Source organism: Narcine bancroftii, chromosome 7 (assembly GCF_036971445.1).
Source record: "Narcine bancroftii isolate sNarBan1 chromosome 7, sNarBan1.hap1, whole genome shotgun sequence".
NCBI lineage: Eukaryota > Metazoa > Chordata > Chondrichthyes > Torpediniformes > Narcinidae > Narcine > Narcine bancroftii.
In genome coordinates this window covers 103,191,652-103,218,193 of record NC_091475.1, presented here as the reverse complement: position 1 = coordinate 103,218,193, position 26,542 = coordinate 103,191,652, and the positions used below count along the sequence as shown (strand labels likewise).

Sequence of the window (26,542 nt, the reverse complement as noted above, 5' to 3'; positions counted from 1 at the left end):
TTATTATTAAGGTGAATTCATGTGCTAATTACAATGCCACCAAATATATAACTCCTACAAGTTTAAGTAGCTGCTATTTTGCCAAAATATGTTGATTTGAATTTGTTCTCTAGTTATTTGTTTTTATTATTGTATCATTTTGCCATTTTTTACTTGGTCAGCTCCAGTTCCACACACAAGATTCTAGAACTCTTCACGTAAGCCATTAATTTAGTTTCAATTATTATTGTTTTCTTGATTATGACTTTGTAAGGGCTAAACATTTGAAAGAGCACTGGATAAAACCAATTAAGTACCTTCAGTAGTATTCAGTCAGAAATGCATAAAATATAACATTATTTTGATTTTCTCTGAAGTCTGGAAAGACTTTGATTTTTCTATAAATGATATGCATGATCAGAAAAAAAGAGCAGTGGAAGTTGGATCTTGTTAATAGCTTTATCAGTGACATCTTTGATAGGTGAATAAACTTGGTATTTATATTACTCCAGTAGGAAATATTTCTGTACTCTTGCAGTTGTAACAATTTTAATGTCGAAATAGCTAATGAACTTGGTTCTGCTAAGCCAGTTGAGAGACTTAATGTTGCAATGCGTCAATGTTCAAGGTCATAATGGTCTGACTGGACATTTATAACCTTGTGAAATATTGTTTTTCAGACCAGAGCATACACATAATACACAGCACATGATGATCACATGTATTCAAGAAAATATAATTTAAAAGTAATATGTTTAATTTACTTGTTTCATTTGTAAGTGGCCCATGGTGACAGGATTCTGTTTCTCAATCTCACAGACTCAGGAATAAGTTATTTCTCAGCCCGGCAATCTGATCTTGACGCTCCTTTACTTTCTTCCTGATGGTCAAAGATCTTGTGTGTTGCATGGTAGGGGTCTTCAATAATTCTTTATGTCCTATTTAAGCAGTGCTTCTGGTGAATGTCATCAATAGTAGAAAGGGAGACCCTGGTGATATTCTTGCCCGTTTTAATGATCCTCTGACTTTTGATTTGATGCTTTGCAGCTACCATACCACACAATGATGCAGCGAGATGGGATAGTCTCAATTATGCTCTTGTACCATGATGTCAGGATGAGGACTGGTAGCCTTACCCTCCTCAACCTCCTCAGCAAGTGTTGGTTCTGCTGCATCTTCCTGATGAACGAGATGCTGCTCTAGATCCAGCAAGATAGGTTGTCTATAAAATGTACACCAAGGAACTTTGTGGTCTCTACTTTCTCCACGATGGAGCCATTGATGTGTAGTGGAGAGTGGTTAATTTTAATCCTCTTCGTTCACAAGCATCTCCTTTATTTTTGTCCATATTGACAATTGGGTTGTTGGTCTTGCCTCATTTAACAAGGTTTCCATTGTCCTCGCTTTAAGACTTAATGACTTAGTCTTAAGACTTTAAGACTTTAAGACTTCGGCAAGACACTGCCGAAGACTTTAAGACTTCAATGAGACAAATTGCTTTTGTACCATAGATCCATTGAGCAATTGCAGCACAGAAACAGGCCATTTCAGCCCCTCTAGTCTGTGCTGAACCATTTTTTATTGAATAGTCCCACTGATCTGCCCTTAGTCCATAGTCATCCACACCTCTCCCATCCATATACCTGTCCAAATTTCCCTTCAATATTAAAATTGAGTCTGCATCTACCACTTCAGCTGAAAGCTCATTCCACACTCTCTCTACTCTGACTGAAGAAGTTCCCCCTCATGTTTCCCCAACCTTTTCCTCTTTCACCCTTAACCCGTGTCCTCTTGTTTAATCTCATCCACCCTCAATGGAAAAAGCCTATCTACATTTACTCTGTCTAGCCCCCTCTATAAAATCTCCCCTAATTCTTCTACCCCTAAGGGAATAAAGTCCTAAATTGTTTAACTTTTCCCTGTATCTCAGTCCCTGAAGTCCGGATGACATTCACTCAATCTTATTGATATCCTTCCAGTAATTATTGCACACAATACTCCAAATTTGACCTCACCAATGTCTTATACATTTTTAACATAACATCCCAACTCCTGTTCTCAATACTTTGATTTGTGAAGGTCAATATGCCAAAAAAGCTTTCTTTACAACCCTATCCACATGTGATGCCACTTTCAGGGAATTGTGTATCTATATTCCCAGATCCCTTTTTTCCTCAGTGTCCTACCATATCCTGTTAATGTCCTCTCTTGGTTTGTCCTTCCAAAATGCAACACCTCACACTTACCTGCATTAAATTCCTTCTGCCATTTTGAAGCCCATTTTTTTCAGCTGGTCCAGATCCCTCTTCAAGCTTTGAAAGCTGCCATTGCTGTCCACAATGCCTCCAATCTTTGTGTCATCTGCAAATTTACTAATCCAATTTACCACATTATTATCCAGATTATTGATATAGATGACAAACAACAATGGTCCCAACACCAATCTCTGAGGCACACCATGAATCACAGGCCTCCAATCTGCAAAGCACTACTCCCTTTTTTTCTCGCCCAGTCATTGTTAAATCCAGTTCATTACTTGACCATGAATATCTAGTGTTTGAACCTTCCTGACTAACCTCCATGCATGACCTTGTCAAAGGCCTTATAAAGTCCATATGGACAACATTCCCATCTTTTCCTTCAACTTTCCTGGTAACCTCCTTGAATAAAGTTAAACACAATCAACCATGCATAAGGTCATGTTGACTATCCCTAATCAGTCCTTGGGTATCCAAATAATCGAATATCTGATCTCTTAGAACACCGCCTAATATTTTACCTACTATTGACGTCAGTGTCACCGGCCTATAATTTCCAGTGTTACTTTTGGAGCTTTTTTTAAAACAATGGAACAACATGAACTACCCTCTAATCCTCTGGCACCACACCCATGACTAAGGGCATTTTAAATATTTCTGTCAGAGCCCCTGTGATTTCTAAACTAGCCTCCATCAAGATCCGAGGGAATATCTTGTCAGGCCATGGGCATTTATCCACCCTTGTTTGCTTTAAGACAGCAAGCACGTTCTCCTCTTGATCTTGTATGGGTACCATGACCTCACTGCCAGTTTCCTGAGTGAATACTGAGGGGAGGGGGGGGAAACATTTAAGATCTCCCCCTTCTCTTTTGGCTCTATACAAAGCCAATCACTCTGATCTTCAAGAGGACCAATTTTGTCCCTGACTATCTTTTTGCTCTTAATAAACCTCTAGAAACCCTTAGGATTTTCCTTCACATTGTCTGCCAAAGCAACCTTGTGTCTTATCCTTGCTTTTTTCTTGTTTTAAACTCCTCGGTACCTCATTTTCTCCATGCTACCTATAACTGTTAGACATCTCTCTTCTGAACCAAATCCTCAATATCCTTTGAAAACCAAGGTTCCCTATACTTTCTAACTTTGCCTTTGTACTCAAAATTTTACCTTTGAAGGTCCTCTACTTACCACACACATTTTTGTCATCTGCAAACTTGATGATTCTGTTTGAATTGAATCTGGTAGTTCGTTCATGAGTGTGAACAATTGTGGGCAGAGCAGACAGCATTGAGGTGTGACTTGTCTGCATGCAAGTATTGTCATAAACAAAAGTTCAGTGTGCAAATGCACTGGTTCTTGCTTACTCCAGCCAAAGAGGTGTGCAAGATGTTTCCTTCAAAACATTTTGTACATTCCAATTCTGAATGGAATATTTTCCATATTTAATTATGAACATTATGACGATTTGTTTGTATTCTTTTCATTTTGACGATCTCTTGAGGTAAAACACCTGACTTCAATTAATCATGATGTTTTGAAGCATTACAAGATGTATAAAACCATGTTGTACCATTTTCAATCCAGTTTTATTTTACCTGGAATAATTTTAGGAAGGATTTGCTTCCATGTGAAGTGCATTGTATTGGTTACAGACACAACCCAAAAGAGCTGGATTAAATGCCAATTGATGAAGACTAGAAATCGTAAATGCTCTTTTTCCACTTTGTTCAGCATTAAAGATCTATGTATTTGTGCACTGAGAAGGTTTTGGAGAGTAGTGCTGGGTGAGAATTTTTAATCGTGGTGATAGAAATTTTCAAGTCATTTCAATGTTCAGTATTGCAACTGGATAACTGGGTAAATTGCATTAATTGTAGCAAATTTATTGATCTTGGATATATTGGGATGTTCAAACACCATCATTGTCATTTCTATTCTCTTATATTCTGTATCTTTGATTATGTTGCTGATGTTTAATGGAACATTTTCATAAATTCTGCTGATTTCAGATTTTTGTTCCATTTTCAACTTGCCTCTTGATGTAGCTCGTTTGATTATAGAAATGCCATTGATATAAATGTAACTAATTTTTTTTCAAGTTCTTTGGATATTTCTGAACTGGCAGAACACCCACTTAGGTTCATTATGCACTTGGATAATGCAGACATGATGTCATTGTTAGCATACAGGGTATTTTGGAAATGTTCATATGTAAGCAAATTTTACAAAATTATTCTTAACTTGCATTTCATACTGAGTTGATACTGGCTGTTGCTGGTTTTCAGGTCACCTGACCCCTCTTGCTCCAATCAGCTTCTAGCTTCTGCCTCACACCTTTTAATCTCTCACTGCTCCCATTTTTAGACTAACTATGCAATTAAGTTGAGTAAACCTTGGAAACCAGCCACTAAGTTCTTAATTTTCAAAACACATACTGTTCAGAAAGATTGAATATAATTGGTGTGTGCTTTATGATTGTTACTATGTTGCTTTATATAATTTAAGATTTAATGAAATTGAGGCAGAGACACGGTTAAGTTACTCGAATCACAATAGTGTCTTATGAAGAAGGAGACTCGTTAACCCTTCTTGTGGGCACAGTTCTTCAAATGAGCAATCCAGATCAACCATTCACTTGACCTTCCTCTTTATTCCTGCAACTTTCTTCACTTAAATCATTTATAGATTTTTTTTAAAATATTGACCTTGGGAATGTCATTGCTGTTTCCATATTTCAAGGAAATCAAAGCTAATCACCACAGGTTTGTTTTATATCCCTTAGCAAATTAAATATCCAGACAGCTTCTGTCTTTTCACATTTCTTAATTCATTCAATATATACATAAACAGTACATGCCACTAACATTCCTGGTGTTAGACACGAGCTGTTGTTAAAAACTCATTAGTTGAAACAAAATTTTTATTATAATTTCTTATGTGATCAGGTAATCTACATCACCACACCTGAAGTACACAGCTGACAGTTAATTTGACAGAATTGACACTTAAATTGGTGGCAACATGGACTGCCTTCAGCAAAATAATTGATGCTAATACACAGACATCAGAGGAAATATGTATCCAGTTAATTCACAGGAGCAACACAGCATGATTTTCTGTTTCTCTTCCTCAAGGAGGAACACGGAGAGAAATGTATTTCAAGGTCATCGCACAATTGATGCAATATATACATGTGGTATTGTCTGACTTGTACAAATAATATTTTGTTGGTCTTCCTAGTTCATGTATGCTTTAATCTGATTGCACAATTGCATCCTGATGAAACAGCATTCTCTGGTCCTTGAGGCAAAACATACAGCTACACACCTAGATGTAACACATACCAACAAACAATTCATATGTAGGATTCGTATACATTTATAAAAATAAACAAGTATTGTTTAATAAATTTTAGACTCTCAGATGGTTAATGTGAGCAGTTCCTTTGGTCGTTCAGCATTCTCACTGCCTGTGGGAAGTAGCTGCTTCTCAGCCTGGTGGTGCTGGCTCTAATACTCCTGCATCTCTTTTCTGATGGGGGTAGCTGAAAGATGCTGTGTGCAAGGTGGCAGGAGTCCTCAATGATTTTGCACACCTTCTTCAGACAATGATCCTGGTAGATCATGTTGATGAGGAGGAGGGAGAGCACAGTGATCCTATCTGCTGAACTCTTATAGTCCTATAGATTGACCTCCAATTCTCTGCAGCAACCGTATCACACTGTGATATAGCCAATCAGGACGCTCTCCATAGAGCTTGTCGTGGTCACATACTTACCTCCATCGGGAGGAGGAGAGCGAGAGCATCAGGATGACTTGTGTGGCAGTGAGCCAAAGAGGTCAGAGGAGTTTAGCTAGGTGGTGTTTGGGTAGTTGAAGAATGCAATGTTGTGTCTGGTGAATAATAAAAAGAAAGTCAACTCCATTGTGTGCTGAAAGAAATTGGTGAGTGTATTTTTTTTGTAAGCTGTGGAAAATCAGTGCTGCTCCAAGTGGTGACCCCTTGAGTTCATAGAAACTTCTAATTTAAAATGGATTATGATGAAGATGAACCCTTTACAGGAGCATTGGGGAAGTCAAACTAAAGAAGCCCCCCTCTTTTTATTAATAATGCACCATCATGGGTTTTGATCCTCGAAGTGTGTTTTTCTGCCCTCAGTGCGACGAGTCAGAAGACTAAGGAGCGTCTTCCAGAGCAGATTACCTGTGAAGTGGAGGATGTTTTAGTGAATCCTGATGGGAATATCCCATATGACATGCTTAAGGTGGCTATTCTGCAGTGTACTTGCCCATCGAGGGAGACTAGTATTGTCCACTTCATAGCTGATGGCAACCAAGGTGATAAGCAACTCTCATAGATGATGAGGAAACTAAGTCGACCATTCATCCTGCATTGTGCTGCCATTGCAACATGCTGAAGCGGCCCAAAAGTGCGGGGGGTGGGGGGGGTGGAAGCGGGTAACTGATGGACAGCTGGAGGAAGGAGTGGATGGCTGGAGGAGGGGTGGGGGAGGAGGGAGGGATGGTCTAGGCAAGCGACCGATGGCTCAGTAGTGGAGCGGGTCAAGAACTTCAAATTCCTGGGTGTCAACATCTCTGAGGATCTGTCCTGGAGCTCAAGGTTGATGCAATCACAAAGGCGGCTCACCAACGACTATACTTTGTGAGGTTTTGGAGGAGATTTGGATGTCACCAAAGACTCATAAACTTATACAGGTGTACCATGGAGAGCATTCTGACTGGTTGCATCATTGCCTGGTATGGAGGCAGCAACTGTCAGGACAAAATAAATTAGAGGGTTGTTAACTGTGAGTGTGTAATGCATCATTGGTTTTCAGATTTATTCTGGACAAATACTGTATTAAAATGAATTTTAATCGAGTTAAAAACAACTGAATTTTGTATCTCATTAAACAATCAAATTTTTGCACTTGCAAACGAAAAGCATGATAGAACTGTCAGACTTGACCTCTGGAGTGCTGTTAATAATAAATAAGAAAATCTTTGTCCATTTAATTCTTCTTTCCGTCATATCGTTTAGTCATTTTCAAGCATTGTTTGGTGTAATAAATTTGCATGGAGAGCAGGAAGTGCAAGAAGTGAATAATTCAACAATTCAGTTCAAACTGAGTCACCCATTTAAAGATTTGAGTTAGTTTGTTTCATATCTTGACACAGAGGGGGCCATTTAACTAATTGTGTCCATGAGGATTCCAAACAGAGCAGTTCCCTCAATCTCATTCTCTTTATTTCCCTGCAGCCCTGAAACTTGTCCTTTCTGATAAATTATTTATGCTTGCATAGTACAGTAGTTAGAGGAGCAGAGAAGTAGATTTTTATGGAGTGTGAGGATTGCTCAGGAGTACACAAGATAAATAAAAACTGAAAAATGCTTTCACAGGATTATAATTTTTTTAAAAAGCAGAAAGTAGAAATAGAATTTGTAAAGAAAAGGTTGACTAGAAAGTCTAACAAAAAATGAACACAGGGCACATCCCTAAGTTTTTTTTTCTACAGTTCGAGATAAATTTGTAGGGTATCCACCATATTAGGTCTGTTTCATTGTATAATCCCATCTGATCAATGAGTTAAATTTGACTTATCAGTTCAAAGAGTTATCATTGGAAAATTCCTTAGATTGGTATAGAATATTTGGATGTAAATGACACCAGTTAGTACAGTAAAAGTGTTCTTTTAAAAAAACCCGACATAACCCAAAATTGGAAAGAAATACTGAGTATTTTTGAATTCTTCAAGTATGCCTTCAGGGCACTGACGATCTGTGTTGGTTAGCAATTTTTTGTTAATTAGCGTCTTTATCCTCTGTTGCATTGTTAAGTGAATAATTATATTTAGCTTCTGAAAAACTAACTTCTCAAGTAAATGCATCTTTCGAGGAAATGATAGGAATCCAAACCACTTCAAGTTGCCGAGGATGGGGAAGGCTGTACTGAGTAATGGGAATCTCTGAGACAACAACTGGGACTGGCATGGATGGAGACATCCAAGAGACTGCTGATGTTTAAATCTGAGCAACATTTCAACTTCTCGCTTCTTTCTTCTCTTCCATCTCCCCCTCTCTGCTTCACCCACCTTTCTCGCCTCACCCATACCCTTCCCCTTCACGCCTTTGCCCTCTTTCCTTCCGCTCCTTTTCCCCCTCCTCCTCCGTTCCTTTGCTCCTTTTTTTGTTCCTTTGCTCACCTGTCTACCCCCACACCCACAAATTCTGATCCACATTTTTTGTTACTTTTCCACCCCTATTTCCCCCATTGGATCTTCGCTTTGTTTCCCATGTTCTTTTGGTTCCATCAAGTCTCCCTTTGTACCACTGTTGTCACTTTCTTCTTTTATCAAAGCCAGCTCTGGCAGCTTTTGTTCCTTACCAATCACCCACTTTATCCTATATGGCTTGTCTTTGTCCACCACATTTTTTGCTTTCCTAACTTCTCCCTTTCTCAGTCAACTACCGCTTTTCATCATCTTTCACCTCTCCCTGGTCTTTCAATACCTCACTGGCTCTGTCCCATTCAGTCCTCATCATACCAGCTCACTCTCCTCAATACTCTCAGTCCTGAAGGCTTTCGGGCTTGCAACAGTGGGATTTTTTTATTCTCCCACTGATGCTGCATGACCTGCTGAGTTCATCCAGCTTCTGGAGATTGATGAATGAATGGCATTGTCGACAACATTGTAACTCCAGTAGGTGGCTCATGCATGTCTTGTTCTCAATTATTTATGAATATTCCTATAATTATTTCTGGTTATGTGCTGTTCCACAGCAGATAGACTCATCAGTGGTGGGAGCACAGCATATACATTGAGGAAAAAATGCACTAAAAACCCTCAATGTGATTCTGTACACAAAAAAGGCTCATTGTCTCACACTTTCATAAGGAAAACTGATTTACACTTACTGTTCAGTGATTCTTCAGTATTCGCACTTCTTGTGAAATATTACCAAGTAGAAAACTGAGGTCACGGAATTCATTGTACCATCTGCAAGAGTAGCTTCATAACACCTCTTATTGTACCGGTTAACTTTGCTGCCGGAATGTATTTGTCCCATGAGATCAGAGGACTTTATTGACCTTTTCTCACTACCATTGATGAATGTGTGTGTGTGAGAATGATCACAGCATAGTGCTTGTGGAAAACAGCATAGTTCTCTTGCACATAAGATGCAGTGTGGAAAATACAAATGTTAAATGTGGCTCTTTCAGAGCTAATCTAACATCAATGAGCCCAGCAGCAAATAGGTTATACCATAGTTTGTTATGCCATTCCTTGCATATTCCTCATTCTAACATTACCAATAACCCAGAAGATCAACTTTAGCTCCATGAGGAATGTGGAGGAGGGTACTACAAACATTATCTGAACATAAAATAAATGCCAATTTGAATCTACAAGACAAAATAACTGGGCTCAAATAAGCATGAGATGTATGTGAAACAGATCTATGAATTCAAGCTGTGCTGTGCTGTCACATCCAGCTCTGAATGGCATTAGAAAATGTAGATTCCAAGAATGTCATCATCCTCAGTAATTACAGAATCCTTCAGGTGAGTGTAAAAATATTTTGAAGCTTTTCGGACAATCTTCAGCTCAAAGTAATTTGATTTGCTGCATCTGGTTTCAGCCCATGATTGAGTGGAGACATCCAAGCCTGTGAGCTTAGACATCATCCTTGTGACATGGCCAAACTCTTGGGCTTTTGTCAAAATGTTCATTGACATCCACCCAGCAAAATGGGAAATTGGCTTACTCTGTCCTGTGAGCTCAGTCAGTCAACTCTCAATCATCTGTAAATTGACTAAAAGTGGTGTCAATAAAGCAATTATGCAGCACTTAGCAATAATTTGTCACCAGTGTTTGCTTTTGTTTCCAGAAATAAGTTGGTTATAAACTTCAATATACCCTGAAACAGATGAGTTGAATTTAAAGGGTGAGGTGAGATGAAATTCGAGTTGATTGGAATCAAATGGAAAACTCTCCATCTGGCACGATAAAGGTAGTTTTGCTTGATAAAGAAATCAAAAGTAAAACAAACTGAGTTTCTGTCATTTTTGTTCATTGGGAAAGAAGAAATGGCGATTGTCAGTAAGCATTTTAATAACCAGAAGGTAGTTTGTAGTGGAGTTCTGACTTCACCAGTCATCTTTGTTTATAAATATAAAAGAGCTTGGCTTAAATGTGAAGGTGATGATTGAGAGATTTGCCACTGATTCCACAATTGGCAGCTTGGTTTCCGGTGAGGACTAAAGTTTGAAGCAAGGGGAAAACACCGATCTGCTAGTTACGTGTAGGGTGCTGGACACTGGCTCATGGGAACCAGATATCAGAGCCATAATTTAAGAGGGTGTTGAGGACAAGAAGGATCCCTGAAGGGCCTCAGGTGCAGGAAGCTTCCAGATTGTGTTCAAAGTTTGGATCTGAAGTGCAGGTTGCCAATGAATCGAAGAGGAGCCTGTGTGGCTACAGAGGGTGTGGGAGTGCTGGAGCTGAATCTACAGGTACTCGATGACTCTGAAGGGGCTCTCTTTCTCATACTGTAGGGTGTGGGGGGGGGGGTGGTGCCAGGTAATATTAATGGCAACTCTGCCATGCCATAAGGCAAAAGTTGTCAAGTATGTTACATTTTTAATGTAGTATTTTATGATAATAAAAGGAACTTTGAGCCTTGAGTTAGATGGATACAAAAGAGACAAATGGAATTTAAATCTGGAGTAATTTTTTTTGTGTCCAACTAGAGTGAGACTTTAAGTGTATAAGTTCTTGAATACAACAGAAGAATGGTCATCCCATCCTCCACTATCAAGTTTCACTTACATCAGCATGGGTGTATCATGTACATTCTGAAATATGCATAGAAGCATCTTCCAATTTGGGACTTAACATTTTCCACGTACTCTTGTAAAACTTTAACTGCTCTGGCTTGGCCATGTAGTGGTGTTCATTTGTTGCAGAGTTAACATCCTGAATTCCCTTCTTAACAATGAAGGAGGCCCTTCACTGTGTGGAGAGAAGCTTGCTTGTTGTGGATTTTTGCTCGTGGCTAAATTAGGATGAAAAGAAAAGTAATAATTTGTGTGCGGAGGGTAGACTGGGAAAAGCTCCTGAAGCACTTAAGTTATGACTCCACAATGTGACATCAGTGTATTTTTGAATTAAGTTTTGGAAAAAAGTTTTATTTTAAATGGACTTGCAGAGTGAGGTGGTCTTGCAGTGGAAATAGACAAATTGTTAATTTCTACAAATCAATAGATTAAAGATAAAAGGAAGGCAACCCTGCCCCTTCAGGGGGAAAGTACAACGGTTACTGGACACAGTTCAGGTTTGATTGTCGAGCATAGTCAATGACACTTCAGTGCTTCAAAGAGATTTTTCATGGACTTGCCGAGACATTTGGGCTGCTTTATCAAATGATTTCTAGATTATGAAAATTATAGTTGTGTCATGTTGCTTCCATTTGTTCATGAGTCGTATAGAATAGCTGATTCACAGAGAAAGCAGATGATATTTCTCTACTATAAGTGTTCAACTTTTTGGCATTGCTGTATATTTCTGATGTGAGGAATCTGATATAAATGTTGTAAGAGCAGATAAAATTATAGCTGTCACTCTGTGCTTGAATTATAATGCCTGGTTTGTATTTTTCTGTGGTTATTGCTAATTAGTGACTAATTTTATATTCTCATGATGGACCACAAACTTGTAATCCTATTTAATGTGATTGACACAACCTATTTATCGGCAGAGCTGTGCAAAGATTAGCCTCTAGCCTTGTGGTACTTTTTGAGCAATATTCCAACAATTGTTTTCAAAATATTTGCCTAAGGAAGATTAGATTTGATATGCAAGACAAATATATGCATCAATACCTTTTGATATGGTTGTTTCAGAATCCAATTAATTGCTATAATTAATGAGTTTAATCCTTGTTTTTCATAAGATGCTTTCTGTGAGAAATGGACAACGGCTTATTAATTTTTGCAGTGGCATAAATAACATCAGTAATGTTCTTGGGAGTCGATATTTCAGAAGACTTCTTTAAGCCAGTGTGTTGTGGCAACTATGAAGGAGGCACACAATCACTTATACTTTGTCAGGAGATAAAGCATGTTGTTGGATACTCTAAACTTCGGCAGATGCATTGTGGAAAGGATACAGACTGCATCACAAACTGCTGCAGCTACCATATTTGACTGTTAATACTGCATAATGTTGCAGAAGATGTTAAATATGGTCAAGTTCATCATAGTCTCTGACCTCCCATGCATTGAATGCATCCATATGAGGCACTGGGTCAAGAAGGCAACCAACATCAAAATGGACCTCCACCACCCTGGTGACAGCCTTTTCTCATTGCTACCTTCAGGGGAAGGGGATACAAAAGCTGAAAGGCCAGCAGCTAAAGGTTTAAGTTACTTTCTCAAAATCTTCAGACTTTTGAACCTCCCCTTGTAACACTAATTGTAGACATCGCAACAAAGATTTTGCATTATTGTCAGTCACTTGTTTCTGCACTAGAGTTGATGTAAATATGTCTAGATTATGTTTTTATTATCTAATTTAATTTAATGAGCTTGGTATTATGGTTACCTGTTCAGCTGCAACAAGTAGGAATTTTGGTGCATCTGTATTTTATACAATGTACATGATGAATAAACCTGTCATAATGTCTATTGTGATGCAAGAGAGATCAAGTGAGGAAAACTGGAAACAAAGGAACAAAATGAAAAAACAAAATTTTGTTCAGCCAACTGCCTACATTTTGCTCATACCTTGATGAAGCGCTCAAGCCCCAAACATTATGTAAATTTATCTTTGCTCTATAAAATACATTGTTTGACCTGAGTTTCTCTAGCTTTGTGTTTTTAGTACATTACGTAACTCAAACCGTGCTTCTTGGCACCTCACAGTTCAGCGGGCAGCCACCTCCTTTGAAGAAGACCACAGAGCCCACCTCACTGACAAAAGACAAAGGAGGAAAAACCCAACACCCAACCAACCAATTTTCCCCTGCAACCGCTCCAACCGTGTCTGCCTGTCCCGCATCGGACTTGTCAGCCACAAACGAGCCTGCAGCTGACGTGGACATTTACCCCTCCATAAATCTTCGTCCGCGAAGCCAAGCCAAAGAAGAATAAGGATTCAACTGCTGCAGGCTCATAACTGCCAATGTTTGCCTGTTATTTCCATAAGTTGGCCCATTGATGTTCATTTGGAAGGAGGGATGGAATGGATAATCTGGTGTAATACTGCTGATGGTTTTGCTGGAAGATATAATTGATTCTTTGTGTCCTTCTGGGCAACTGCAGCACTAACCCTTGAATACTTTAGTTGTTGATATGGAAACAAGAATTAACAAAATAAGATTGATCCTGTCTGTGGTCATGCTCTTCCTGTGTTGGTGACTGAACTTGCAGTGTGGCAAGGTGTATGTTGGGGACACACAAGCTGTTTCAGTATATTTAATGACATTAGTGTCAGGCTAATTGTGGCAGCAGCTGGAAATTAATACTGATGATCATTTGTGGAAGTGTCACAGGTTAAAACAGGCTCAGTCTTTGGATACATATTGCAATTAAAAGCTCTTTTTCCACTGGCATCCCAGTTAATTGGCTGTGCAGTGTCCATGTTAAAAAAAGCTGTTTTTGCTATTTCCACTGGGCCACTTTTAACCGGGATACAAACTACTTCCCCACTGACCACAAGTCATCCCTGGGGATAGGATAGTCTACCTTCAACAATAGTCCAGGGATGTAACTTGTCCTTTTTCCACTGGTTTAATCAGCACACTGGTGTCAGCTAATGCTGGGGATGTGAAAAGGAGTCGAGGCTGTCAATCACTGGTGTGATTTTACGTCATTTGATGCCGGCGTGCAGATTGTTTCCCTTTTCCATTGGACCCTTCACTGACAAATTGGCTGTCAATACCTGGGACAAGGTGCCAGTGGAAAAGGGGCTATAGATGCATTTTTTCCCGCAGAGGCAAATGATGTAGGAATATTGCATAATGATTGTATCTTGTTTTGAAAATGGGGCAAACAAATTGCTAGTTGAATAATCTTTCTGTACACCTACTTCTGCTTAATGCTTTAAGTAAGGGCTAATATAAAATCAACATTTTGTGATTGATCAGCTGAGTATTTCCATCACTTTTATCTTTTTCATTTGATGATCAATTGTGGGATTTTCAACTTTTTGAAACATTTTGGTATAATCCAATAGCACACTGCTACTTTGTGAATGAAGGATATTTTTCATCCACTGTATCTGGCTGAACATGAGTGGAATGTGTGAAATCTTGCATTTAAATTTTGTGATTTTTCTCCTCCATTAATCTTATCAACATTTGCTTCTATAAAGGTAAAGCCAAAATAGGGCCATTTTGTGCACTGGGACATTGAGTGATGTTCCACTGCATTATAATTCTCTACTCTGCCTTTTCTTTGCTGCCTTGTCTCAATGTGGCCTTATTTTGTTTGTGTATGGTAACTTATTTGTTGCCCAAAACACATTTTAATACATTGGTTAAAATTGTATCAAAAACTCACCACAATTGGTTTAATCATTAAAATGTATTTATTTTGAAAACTTTGTATTAAAATACTTTCTTATGGGATAATTTATAATCAGATTTATTACTTTCCTATGTTAAACCAAACCTGCAGGATAAATCTGAAGTATGTGCAGCATTTGTCTCTTTAACCTCAAAAGCTTTGTCTGGATTTTTTTTAAATTACAAGAGTTGTGGTATTTTTTATCTTGCTGTTTCATATTAAAGCTAGACAGTAAAATGGAGCAACAGATTAGTTTTCACATAAACTTAAAATGTGGGATCCTTTCATCAACAAACATACTTTTTCACAGCAGTGATTTGCAGTCAGTGCAAAATGGAAAACTTCGGGAATACCCAGGAGTTCAGGTAGCAGTTGTAGAGAATTTTTAAAAAAATTATATTTTGGGTCAGTAATAGTTCAATTTACACAACAACCTTGCACTCAATGTCACTAAAGCTAAGGAGCTGATTGTTGACTTCAGGAAAGGAAAGCCAGAGGTGTAAAATCCAATGATCATTGGGGATCAAAGGTGGAGAAGGAAAGCAAATTTAAGTTCTTAGGAGTCACTATTGTGGATGATCTTTCCTGGACCTAACACACTCATGGCATTGTGAATAAAGCAAATTTATAGCCCTTCTTCCATAACACAGCCCTTTACTTCCTCAGGAGTGCGGAGGTTTGGTATTACACTAGAAACCCTGGCAAATTTCCACTGAGGTGTGGTGGAAAGTGTGCTGACTTGCTGTATCGCAGTCTGGTATGGAAACACCGAAACCCCTGAGCATAAAGCCCTCCAAAAAGAGTGGACACAGCCCAGGATATCACAGGCAAAATTCTCCCCACTATTGAGTACATCTACTGGGAACACTGCTGTCGGAGAGCAGTGTCAATCATCAAAGACTCACACCACCCAGCATCCTCTGTTCTCATTGCTGCCATCAGGAAAGAGGTTGAGGTGCCACAAGACTCAGACCACCAAGTTCAGGAACAGTTGCTGCCCCTCCACCATCAGACTCCTCAACAACAAACTCAATCAGGGACTCACTTAAGGACTTTTGTGCTCTTTCTTGATTTTCTTTTGTTCTCTTGGTATTGCAGAGTCAATTTGTTTACATTCATTATCTGTTTACAGTTCCTTTATTTGTTTACATGCCTACACTGTGTACAGTTTATATTTCTGCACTACCAATTGGTGGTAATTCTGCCATACCAGCAGGAAAAAGGAATATCAGGGTTGTATGTGATGCCATGTACATACTCTGACAACAAATCCAAAATCTGAATCTGAGTTTTACAGATCTGCAATTTTGCTTTATAAATGTTAAATTATTGGTCCTTAACTCATTTTGAGGCTTGGTATAATCAATGCATTATGTTTAAATTCTGCATTTACTGCTCAATATTGAACATTAATTTAACTTGTATTGGTATGATTTCAGGGAGTCCAATAGGAGATAGTTTACATCAGTTCTGTATGACAATACTTTGCTATTGTAGTATCCATGATTTTCTTTTTCTAAGGTTTCCCTCTGCATTAACAGACATAAATTGCCATGTGTTTAAAAAGAGGAATTAGTATTTTGGCCATGTGGTACATCTATCATTCAGAGAGCTCATTGCTGTATCTGACCCGACCTCCATTAACAATGGCGTGAAGCAAGGCTGTGTTCTCGCACCAACCCTCTTTTCAATCTTCTTCAGCATGATGCTGAACCAAGCCATGAAAGACCCCAACAATGAAGACGCTGTTTACATCCGGTACCGCACGGATGGCAGTCTCTTCAATCTGAGGCGCCTGCAAGCTCACACCAAGACACAAGAGAAACTTGTCCGTGAACTACTCTTCGCAGACGATGCCACTTTAATTGCCCATTCAGAGCCAGCTCTTCAGCGCTTGACGTCCTGCTTTGCGGAAACTGCCAAAATGTTTGGCCTGGAAGTCAGCCTGAAGAAAACTGAGGTCCTCCATCAGCCAGCTCCCCACCATGACTACCAGCCCCCCCACATCTCCATCGGGCACACAAAACTCAAAACGGTCAACCAGTTTACCTATCTCGGCTGCACCATTTCATCAGATGCAAGGATCGACAATGAGATAGACAACAGACTCGCCAAGGCAAATAGCGCCTTTGGAAGACTACACAAAAGAGTCTGGAAAAACAACCAACTGAAAAACCTCACAAAGATAAGCGTATACAGAGCCGTTGTCATACCCACACTCCTGTTCGGCTCCGAATCATGGGTCCTCTACCGGCACCACCTACGGCTCCTAGAACGCTTCCACCAGCGTTGTCTCCGCTCCATCCTCAACATCCATTGGAGCGCTTACATCCCTAACGTCGAAGTACTCGAGATGGCAGAGGTCGACAGCATCGAGTCCACGCTGCTGAAGATCCAGCTGCGCTGGATGGGTCACGTCTCCAGAATGGAGGACCATCGCCTTCCCAAGATCGTGTTATATGGCGAGCTCTCCACTGGCCACCGTGACAGAGGTGCACCAAAGAAAAGGTACAAGGACTGCCTAAAGAAATCTCTTGGTGCCTGCCACATTGACCACCGCCAGTGGGCTGATAACGCCTCAAACCGTGCATCTTGGCGCCTCACAGTTTGGCGGGCAGCAACCTCCTTTGAAGAAGACCGCAGAGCCCACCTCACTGACAAAAGGCAAAGGAGGAAAAACCCAACACCCAACCCCAACCAACCAATTTTCCCCTGCAACCGCTGCAATCGTGTCTGCCTGTCCCGCATCGGACTTGTCAGCCACAAACGAGCCTGCAGCTGACGTGGACTTTTTACCCCCTCCATAAATCTTCGTCCGCGAAGCCAAGCCAAAGAAGACATCTATCATTGTTTCCATAGGGTGCAGCACAATGCAGTTTGTGCGAAATGATCAATTCAGATTTATTTCTATGATGAGTAGCACAGCTCAATGCATCAGTTACTTTGTTGCACATTTTATGAATTCAAATGGAATGTTTACAAATTAATTGTATGAAAGCTACAGATAATCTGCATTGAAGAAATTATTTTTCTTCCGTTTTTGTCTGTTGTTTAAATGTGAGCTATCTGATTTAACAGAGGAGAGTATTGCCCAGGAACAGACCTTTAGGCCTATGATTATCTGCATTGAATGTGATCCCCAATTTAAACTAAAGCTCTTCTACTTGATTCATGTGTCTTAAACTCAACTATTGTATCTGCTTCCACCATCACCTCCAGAAAACCTTCCACTGTCTGTGTGTTTTCTTAAATAAAAAAGTGCTCTATTTGTCTTTTAAACTTTTTATCCATCACACGTTAAATGTGTGCCATTTAGAATGTGACATTTTTTCCCTCAAGGAAATTATTCCGATCGGCTACCCAATCTGTATCAGGCCAACCTTCTGCCTCTAACACTTTAGGGAAAACAACCCAAATCTGTCCAATGTCTCCCCAAAGCTCTCATTCTCTAATACAAGCAGCCTCCTGGTAAACTTCTTCTGTACCCTTTCCAAAGCTGCCCCATCTTTCATGGGGACTCCTCAAAAACTCAATCAAATTTGAAAAATGTGACCTGCCCTACAGAAAGCCATGCTGATTGTCCTTAAGTTGACCATGCCTTTAAAATGTGCATCCTATCCATAACTATCCTCTCTAACAGCTGGCTTACCACTAATAAAGGCTCACTGGCTTATAATTACTCCTCCTCTGCGACTATCAACACAGGTGCACCTCATGGATGTGTGCTTAGCCCACTGCACCTCTCACTGTACGCCCATGACTGGCCAACACAATTCAAATGCTATCTATAAATATACCCATGACACCACTGTCATTGACCAAATCATAGATGGAAATGATTAAGCATACAAGAGGGAGATAGATCAGCTAGTTGAGTGGTGCCACAACCACAAACTTGCACAGAAAGTTTGGAAAACCAAGGAGCTGATTGTGGACTTCAAGAAGGGGAAATCAGCAGAACACAACCAGTCTTCATTGAGGAATCAATAGTGGAAAGATTAAGAGCTTCAAGTTCCTGGGGGTCAACTTCTCTGAGGATCATCTTGGGGCCTCAGCTAATGCAATTGTGAAGAAGGCTTGCCAGCAGCTAGACTTCATGAGGAATTTGAGGAGATTTGGTATGTCACCAAAGACTTGCAAATTTCTATATGTGTACTGTGGAAAGCATTCTGTTTGGTTGTATCACTATCTGGTATGGAGGCGTCAATACACAGGACAAAAAGACTACAGATATTTGTGAACTTGGCCAGCGCTATCACAGGCATCAGTCTCCACTCTATCGAGGACATCTACAAGAGCCAGTGTCTTAAGAAAATAGCTTCTATCTTCAAGGGCCCTCAGTGCTCAGGTCATGCTCTCTTCATGCAGTTACTATCAAGGAAGTACAGGAATGTGAGGATGAACACCCAGCGACAACAGGACAGCTTCTTCCCTCTGCCATCAGATTTCTTAATCAAGTCACTTTTATTTATTGTTCATACCATGCTCACATGGTAAAGATGAAATAGCATTTCTACACGACCATGGAGCATATTTATATAATTTAGAAGTTAAACACATTAAAATACTAAAATGTTAAGACATGCACAGTAAAAGCCCATGGTGCACTATTCACATGATCTTGGAATTCACGAGCCTAATGGTTTTGGGGGAAAAACTGTTTCCCAGTCTGGACGCAAGGACCTGAGTGCTATGGTACCTCCTACCATATGGCAAAAGGGAGAAAGATTTTCATGAAGGGTGTGTGGAGTCCTTCACAATGTTTATTGCCTTTCGCCTGCATTGAATGTTGTAGATGTTCATCGTGGTTGGAAGAGAGCCCCCAATGATCTTTTCCACTGAATTCTCTATTCTCTGCAGGGTGTGGTGGTCTAAGGAGGTACAGCTTCCAAACCAGGCGGTGATGCAATTGCACGGAACGTTCTCAAGACATTCTTTGTAGAATGTAGGGAGGATGGAGGGTGGGAGATGAACTTCCTCTGCCTTCGCAGGAAGTAGAGGTGCTACTGGCCTTTCTTGGCTATGGAGCTGATGTTAAAGGACCAGATGAGATTCTCCGCCAAGTGCATTCAAAGGAACTTGATGCTTTTGACTATCTCAATGGTGGAGCTGTCAATGGTCAGTGGAATGAGGTCCCCAGGGCCCTCCTGAAGTTGACAATTGTTTCTTTTTTATATATATACATTCAGATACAGGCTGTTGGCTCTGCACTGGTCCGTTAGTGACTGCACCTCATCTCTGTACACTGACTCCTCATTCTAACTAATCTGGCCCACCACGGTCATGTCGTTGGCAAATGTGATGATGTGGTTCCAGCTGTGTTTAGCTGCAGAGTCATGGGTCAGGCCAACCTTCTAATCACACAGCCCGAGGGGGCCCTTGAGCTCAGTGTGATGGTGTTGGAAGTGCTGTTACTGATCCATAATGCCTGAGGTCTCCTGACAGGAAGTCGAGAATCGAATTGCAGAGAGAGGTGTTTAGATCCATCAGATTTAACCTCCTTATCAGGAACTGAGGTATATGTGGTGAATACTGACCTGAAGTTGATAAACAGCATTCGAACATATGAGTCCTTATTTTCCAGGTGGATGAGGGCTTGATGGAGGGCAGTGGCGATGACGTCGTCTGTAGAGTGTTTGGATCTGTATGCAGGCTTCAGGGGGTCCAGTGACGGGGCAGCAGGAACTTAATGTGCCCGAAGATGAGTGCAACATGGGGGTAGTCATTGAGACCAGACATGGACAACTTCTTCACCACAGGGACAATTATGGTGGCTTTGAAGCAAGTGGGAACATGGCGTTTCTCAGAGAGATATTAAAGATGTCGGTGAGAACATCTGCTAGCTGAACTTCACGTCCCCTCAGCATTCTGTTGGGAATGTTATGCAGTTCAGAAGCTTTGGTGGATTGATCTTGCCTAACTCTCTTCACATCGACCACTTCATGGTCATTTGGAGGTGAGGTGGTATTTTTCATTTGGAGGTGAGGTGGGTATTTTTCCCCACCATGTCGTTTTTTTTTGCCTCAGAATGTGCGTAGAAGTTGTTCAGTGTATCAGGGAGGGAGGCATCACAAGACATGTGGTGTAATCTTGTGGCTGGTGATATCTTAGATGCCCTTCCACATGTGTTGTGTGTCCTTGCTGTTCAGGAAGTGACAATGAATGAGCTGTGCATGTGCCTACTTTGCTTCCCTAATGGCCTTAGTCAGTTTGGCTTTCTGATGGATAATGAACCACAAACTCTACCTCACTTTCTCTTATTTTTGCACTAATTTATTTAATCTTAAATGTGATTTTATAGTGATGTTTGGACTGTAATACTGCTGTGAAACAACCTATTTTGTGACATGTTCATGATAATAATTCTGGTTCTAATGAGCCTTTCCAGGTGATTGGAGTTTCAGTGGGAAATATTTTGGCAATCGTGATCACTATTTGTTAAGTTTCCAGATGGTTATGGATGAGGATAAACTTGGGACCTGCTGAAAAGTACTAGATTGGGGAGGGCAAATTATAGCATAATTAAACAGGATCCAGTTGGAATTAATTGGGAGCAGCTGTGATTGCAAAATCCCATAACTGGCATGTAAGAGAAGTTGAAGAACCAACTCATTTGAGTCCAGGATCAGTAGGAAGGACAGGGTTAGGGTTAGGGTAGGAGAACCTTAGATGATGGGAGTGTGGGGGACCTTGCCTCGTCCAATGAAAGCAAACAGTTGATGTTACCTTTTCCCCACATTATGCATATGGTCACTTTCAAGGACACATGGACTTGCAGTTACTCTGCGTCAGAGGTGGCCAACCTTTTAATTTTTAATTTAGATATGCAGCCCGGTGACAGGTCATTTCGGCCCACAAGTCTGTCCCACCCAATTAACCTACACCCCCAGTAAATATTTGTGGGCCAAAATGGCCTGTTACCATGCTGTATGTCTAAATTAAAAATTAAAAGTTTGGCCACCCCTGATCTGCATATCTTATTCCAATTTAACTTCCCAAGGTGCATTACCTCAGATTTTTCTGAATTCAATTCCACCTGCTTCCATTCTGCCAATTATTCCAGCAGATCTGTGCCCCATTGTATTCTTGGAGATCCTTTACTATCAATGACCACCAGTTTTAAAAAGCAGACAATACTGCTTTGGTCATCAGCGTAATATTTTTCAGAGCCACCCAAATCAAAGTCCTTGTTCTTAAAATTCTGGTTTATCGTGTTAGAAGTGAGATGAATAGTTTCAATATTATACAAGATTGAGAATTGTATTGAGGTGAAATTGCTTGAAACAAAGTTTGTTATTCAAAATGGGTATTATTTTAAGCAAAGTTTGATCCATGAATGTAAAAGTATCACGACTGGAGTCAGTGCTTTCATTTTCTTGTTTGTGTTTTGCAAAGCATAATCAGAAGATATATGAAGAAATTAGCATTTAAAAGTTAAAATTGCAATGCTGTCTTTAATTGTAAATTGTTTATTGTGCGTGGTTGTTTTGTAAAACCTATATTTTTGCAATAACGCAGTCAATTAGATCAGTTTTAGCAGAAAAATTATTCTGATCATGCTTTTGTCTTTTTAACACAACTGAGCATTAACTAAACTACATCTTTCAAAAAGAGGACAGGAAAACTTTAACATGCTTGATTACTGATGAATATTTGAATTTTGGTTTTCTTTTCTATTATTTACACATATTTTTGTTTCATGTCAGACCAAGTAGACATGCCACTATTTTATTTCTCTCTTGAGATCAACATGAGCTTTGAGTATACAGGGTGCACAATTATTGTATTCAGATTTGCAGGGAATTGACATGAGAATAATGATATTCTACTAAGACCTGAAATGTTTTATTGAGTTTATCTCTGGAAATTAGAAGTCTCTTGTAAAGGAAATGGTATTCTGTTTTTCAAGAATTTTACAATACAGACATCTATCCACCAACTTTTTTCTATTGCCTTTCTTGAAGGAGTGGAAGCAGATGGTACTTAAAAGGGATCCATGCATATAATTTTCTTTAGAACTACTGAAACCTGGATGAATTGTATATTGAAATTCCAGAAGTGATCTGAACATGATTTGAAGATATCAAATCTCAACAGATATTGGTGTTGGAAAATGAGACCTTCTTTCATCTTCCTTTCAAAATTCCAAGGCTTATGACAGGAGGCATTTCCTTCATCCATCTGTATTCCAGATGACTTAATGTCCTAACTGTCCCTTAAAACTCCTGATCCTGCCTTTTTCTGTTGTTTGTATGAGGATTGGCAACCTAATGTCATGCCTGTATGTACATCTGCAGCACTACTAGTTATATAAATCTGATTTGTGTTGACGGACAGTGCTGAGAATTATTTAATTGGCTGTTTAAAAACATTAGTGTTCTTGTGGATGCCTTCATTGTGAACAAAATATCATTACAGAACTCTGCTTTCAGTCTTGGGAAATAAATTTTGACAGTCAATTGAAGGTCACTATCATTTTCAATTTGCAAGTTAGTTATTGGTCTCTCAATCTCTGTGCATCATTCAGTTCCTTTGGTCTCTAATCTCAAACAGTTGAACAAAATGGAATTTCGTAGTTTGTATCTTTGAGTAGTTTTGACAACTTTTTGTTTTGTACTATCAGAAAATTAAGTCTAAACAGTAAAGGTGTTGATGACTGTGAACATTCTTCTGGTATGACCAAATAAATTTTTAGTTTGAGCAGTAAGGAAGTTTCAAAGTCAGCTCTGTCTTCAGCCAATTCATGGCTATTAAGTATAAACATTAATAAACATACATTTAGGTGTCTGGTTACTGTTTTGTGTACATTGTTATAATGTGCTCTGAATGCACCAAAATAATATGACATTTAATTTAGATTGAGAAGTAAAACCTGTACTAACATTTTCAAACTATTGTTACTGAGTCACAATAAATAATGAGTCGCATATCTTGCAAAGAAACCTGAAAAAATGCATCTCTGAATTGATACAGATGAGCAGCTTCATGTATCAGAAAACAATCTTGCCTGAGGTTCATTTCCTCAGAATAATTATTTCAAAAAATTGTTTGCATTTCAACATTTACCATAATGTGTGCCAATCTTTCTTCCAACTTCTGCAAAACGTTTAAAAAGTTGGTTTAAAAATTAAAGCTTTTCTTTCATGGATTGATGGAAATCCTTCAATTAATTGCTCTTAACTTGTGCTGGATGTCAGTGCTTCTTACCATTTGACATAAATTGACCTTGGGAAAGCAGAAATGTATCAAATGGATGACTGGGTCTTTGTGGAACAGTTTGAGGTCAATAATGTTTTGCTGCAGACCATAAATTTAGATTTTATCTTAAGTTAAAAATAACTTTGCTTCTTTTGCTATATTCTGGTTAGTAGGTCTTGAAATTTATGTAATCAAAAACAAAAATGGCCATCATCTCTGCTAACTATCTGTGGCATTCTCCACAACATTTAGTTCTTGGTCTCCTATGCCATGCCAATTTAAGTGTTCCTTTAAATGCTGCTTAAATATTGTGATATTTGCTTCCACTACCAATGCATATCATAGCAAATCTTTCATAAATCATCTTTAAGCTTCTTACTACTGTCCTTAAACCTATGCCCTTTGGTCTTAGGCAGCCCTGCTGTGGAAATAGTGTATTTACCATCTCTATATTTAAGGCCTTGGTTAATAAAGGCATAATACCATATGTCTCCTTCACTCAATCTGTGTTACTACCTTATTGGAATGTGCACACTTCGATTCCTTTTGTTCTCCCTAAGGCCCTACCATTGACAGTATGTGGGCTCCCAGAATGATGGAAGAACAAACAATGCAAACCCAACTATGTAAATTCTGCTTTAATTGTTTAAAACATTTTTAAAGACAGGAAAATTAGTTAGAGTGATGCAAGGAATTTCAGTAATTGTGGAGTTGGTGTATCATCTAGGACATTCAAGTTTATTTATCATCTGATTGTACCAATACAACCAGTGTTCTCCAGTTCACAGTGCAAAAATTGTGCAAACGCATACGTATGCACACAACCTATACATAGGCATAGACACCACACCTATATAGATTCAAGATTATTTTGTCATGTAATAAAACAGAAAAATTGATATTACACGAAATTTCTTTGTCTACTGTACAACATTAATTTTTTGAATACATATATTAAAATAAATACAGTTTATAAATAGTAGAGTCACTGGGAGTTGTTTCTGCAGTTCAGCAGGTCTTGCTTCACGTGGGAAGAAGGTGTTCCTCAGCTTGGCGGATATGGCTCTAATACTTCTGCATCTCTTTCCCGATGAGGGTCGCTGCAAGATGCTGTGTGCGGGGTAGTTGGGTCCCTACAGATTTTGTGAGCTCTCCTTAAACAACAATCCCAGTAAATCACATTGATGGGGAGAAGGGAGACCTCAGCGATGCTCTCTGCTGTTTTTATTCTCGGATGAATTGATCTCCGATCCAGTGTTTTACATAACTGTATCACACTGTGATGCAGCTTGCCAGGATGTTCTTGGTGGCCACTCGTCTCAGCCTTCCAGAAGAGTGCTGTTGCACCTTCCTGACAGGTGGGAGGATATTATTTGCCCATGGTAGGTCACTTCTTGAGGGGACTCTGAGGAACTTAGCTCTCTACAATCTTTTCAACTTCTGAGCTATTAATGTATAGTGGTCATCTCTGGTCCTCCTGGTCCACAAACCTCTCCTTTGTCTTGTCATATTGAGACTCAAGTTGTTCTCACACCATTTCATAAGATTCTCCACCTCTTATCTATATTGCAACTCATCGATGTTGCTGATGAGTCCAACTACTGTCGTGTCATGTGCAAACTTGATGATTCTGAGTTGGATCTGACCTTGAAGTCGTGGGTTAGCAGAGTAAACAGTAGTGGGGTTGAGGTGCGCAGGTGTTCAATGTGATGGTGCTCAATGTTCTGCTGCCAATCTGGACAGACTGTGGTCTTTCCATTGGGAAATCCAGAATCTAGTTAGAGAGAGGGGTGTTGATTGTAATACATGCCAAACTGAAGTCAATGAACAGGATCCTGGCTTAATAGGAATAGTTGTCCAGGTGAATCAGGACAGAGTGGAAGGACAAGGCTGTAGTATCAACATTGGAATGGTTCCATCTGTAGACAAATTGAAATGGGAGATGTCCTTTAATACATTCCATTACTAGAAGCTCTAAGTATTTCATTACATTGGAGGTCAGTGCCATAGTCATTGAGGTCTGTTACTGTCTCCCTCTTTGGTATTGGGATGATTGATGGTAGCTGCCTTAAAACATGCAGGGACTATGGATCGCTGCAATGACAAGTTGAAGACCTCTGTAAGGACATTGGTCATTAGGTTTGCACAGTCCTTCATTACCCAACTGGGTACGTTGTCTCGTCCCACTGCTTTGAGCGGGTTCACCTTGGATAGGATTCTTCTCACTTCGTTCGTGGCTATGCAAGGGGCCTGTTCTTCAGGGAGAGTCTGAGCTTTCTTTGGCGTCAGCCTGTTTTTCCCATTGAAATGTGTGTAGATGATGTTCTGTCTGTCTGGAAGGGAGGCATCATTATTGAACTGTAAGGTAGTCTTGGAATCTGTTGTATTGATCCCTTGCCACAAGTAACTCGTTTGGCTGGTTTCGCACAGCTGACTAAGGATCCTCAGTGTGTACCTACACTTTACCTACTGGATTGCATGGGAGAGCTCAGCCTTGGTCTACTTTAGTGCCAACTTGTTTCCCGTCCTGAAGGCTGCATCT

At 39.7% G+C, this 26,542-nt stretch overlaps 1 protein-coding gene and 1 long non-coding RNA gene across 6 annotated transcripts in view; one reads left to right on the top strand and one right to left on the bottom strand.

The window, feature by feature from the left end:
- The window catches only part of LOC138739144 (protein diaphanous homolog 3-like), a 481,652-nt gene that overhangs the window by 156,300 nt on the left and 298,810 nt on the right, over nucleotides 1-26,542 (top strand). The gene's annotated exons all lie outside the window — the stretch shown is intronic.
- Nucleotides 10,951-12,909, bottom strand: LOC138739145 (uncharacterized). The gene is made up of 2 exons (XR_011342041.1): nucleotides 12,839-12,909; nucleotides 10,951-11,291 (listed from the first exon to the last, which is right to left on the bottom strand). It is a non-coding gene; the product is annotated as an uncharacterized lncRNA (long non-coding RNA).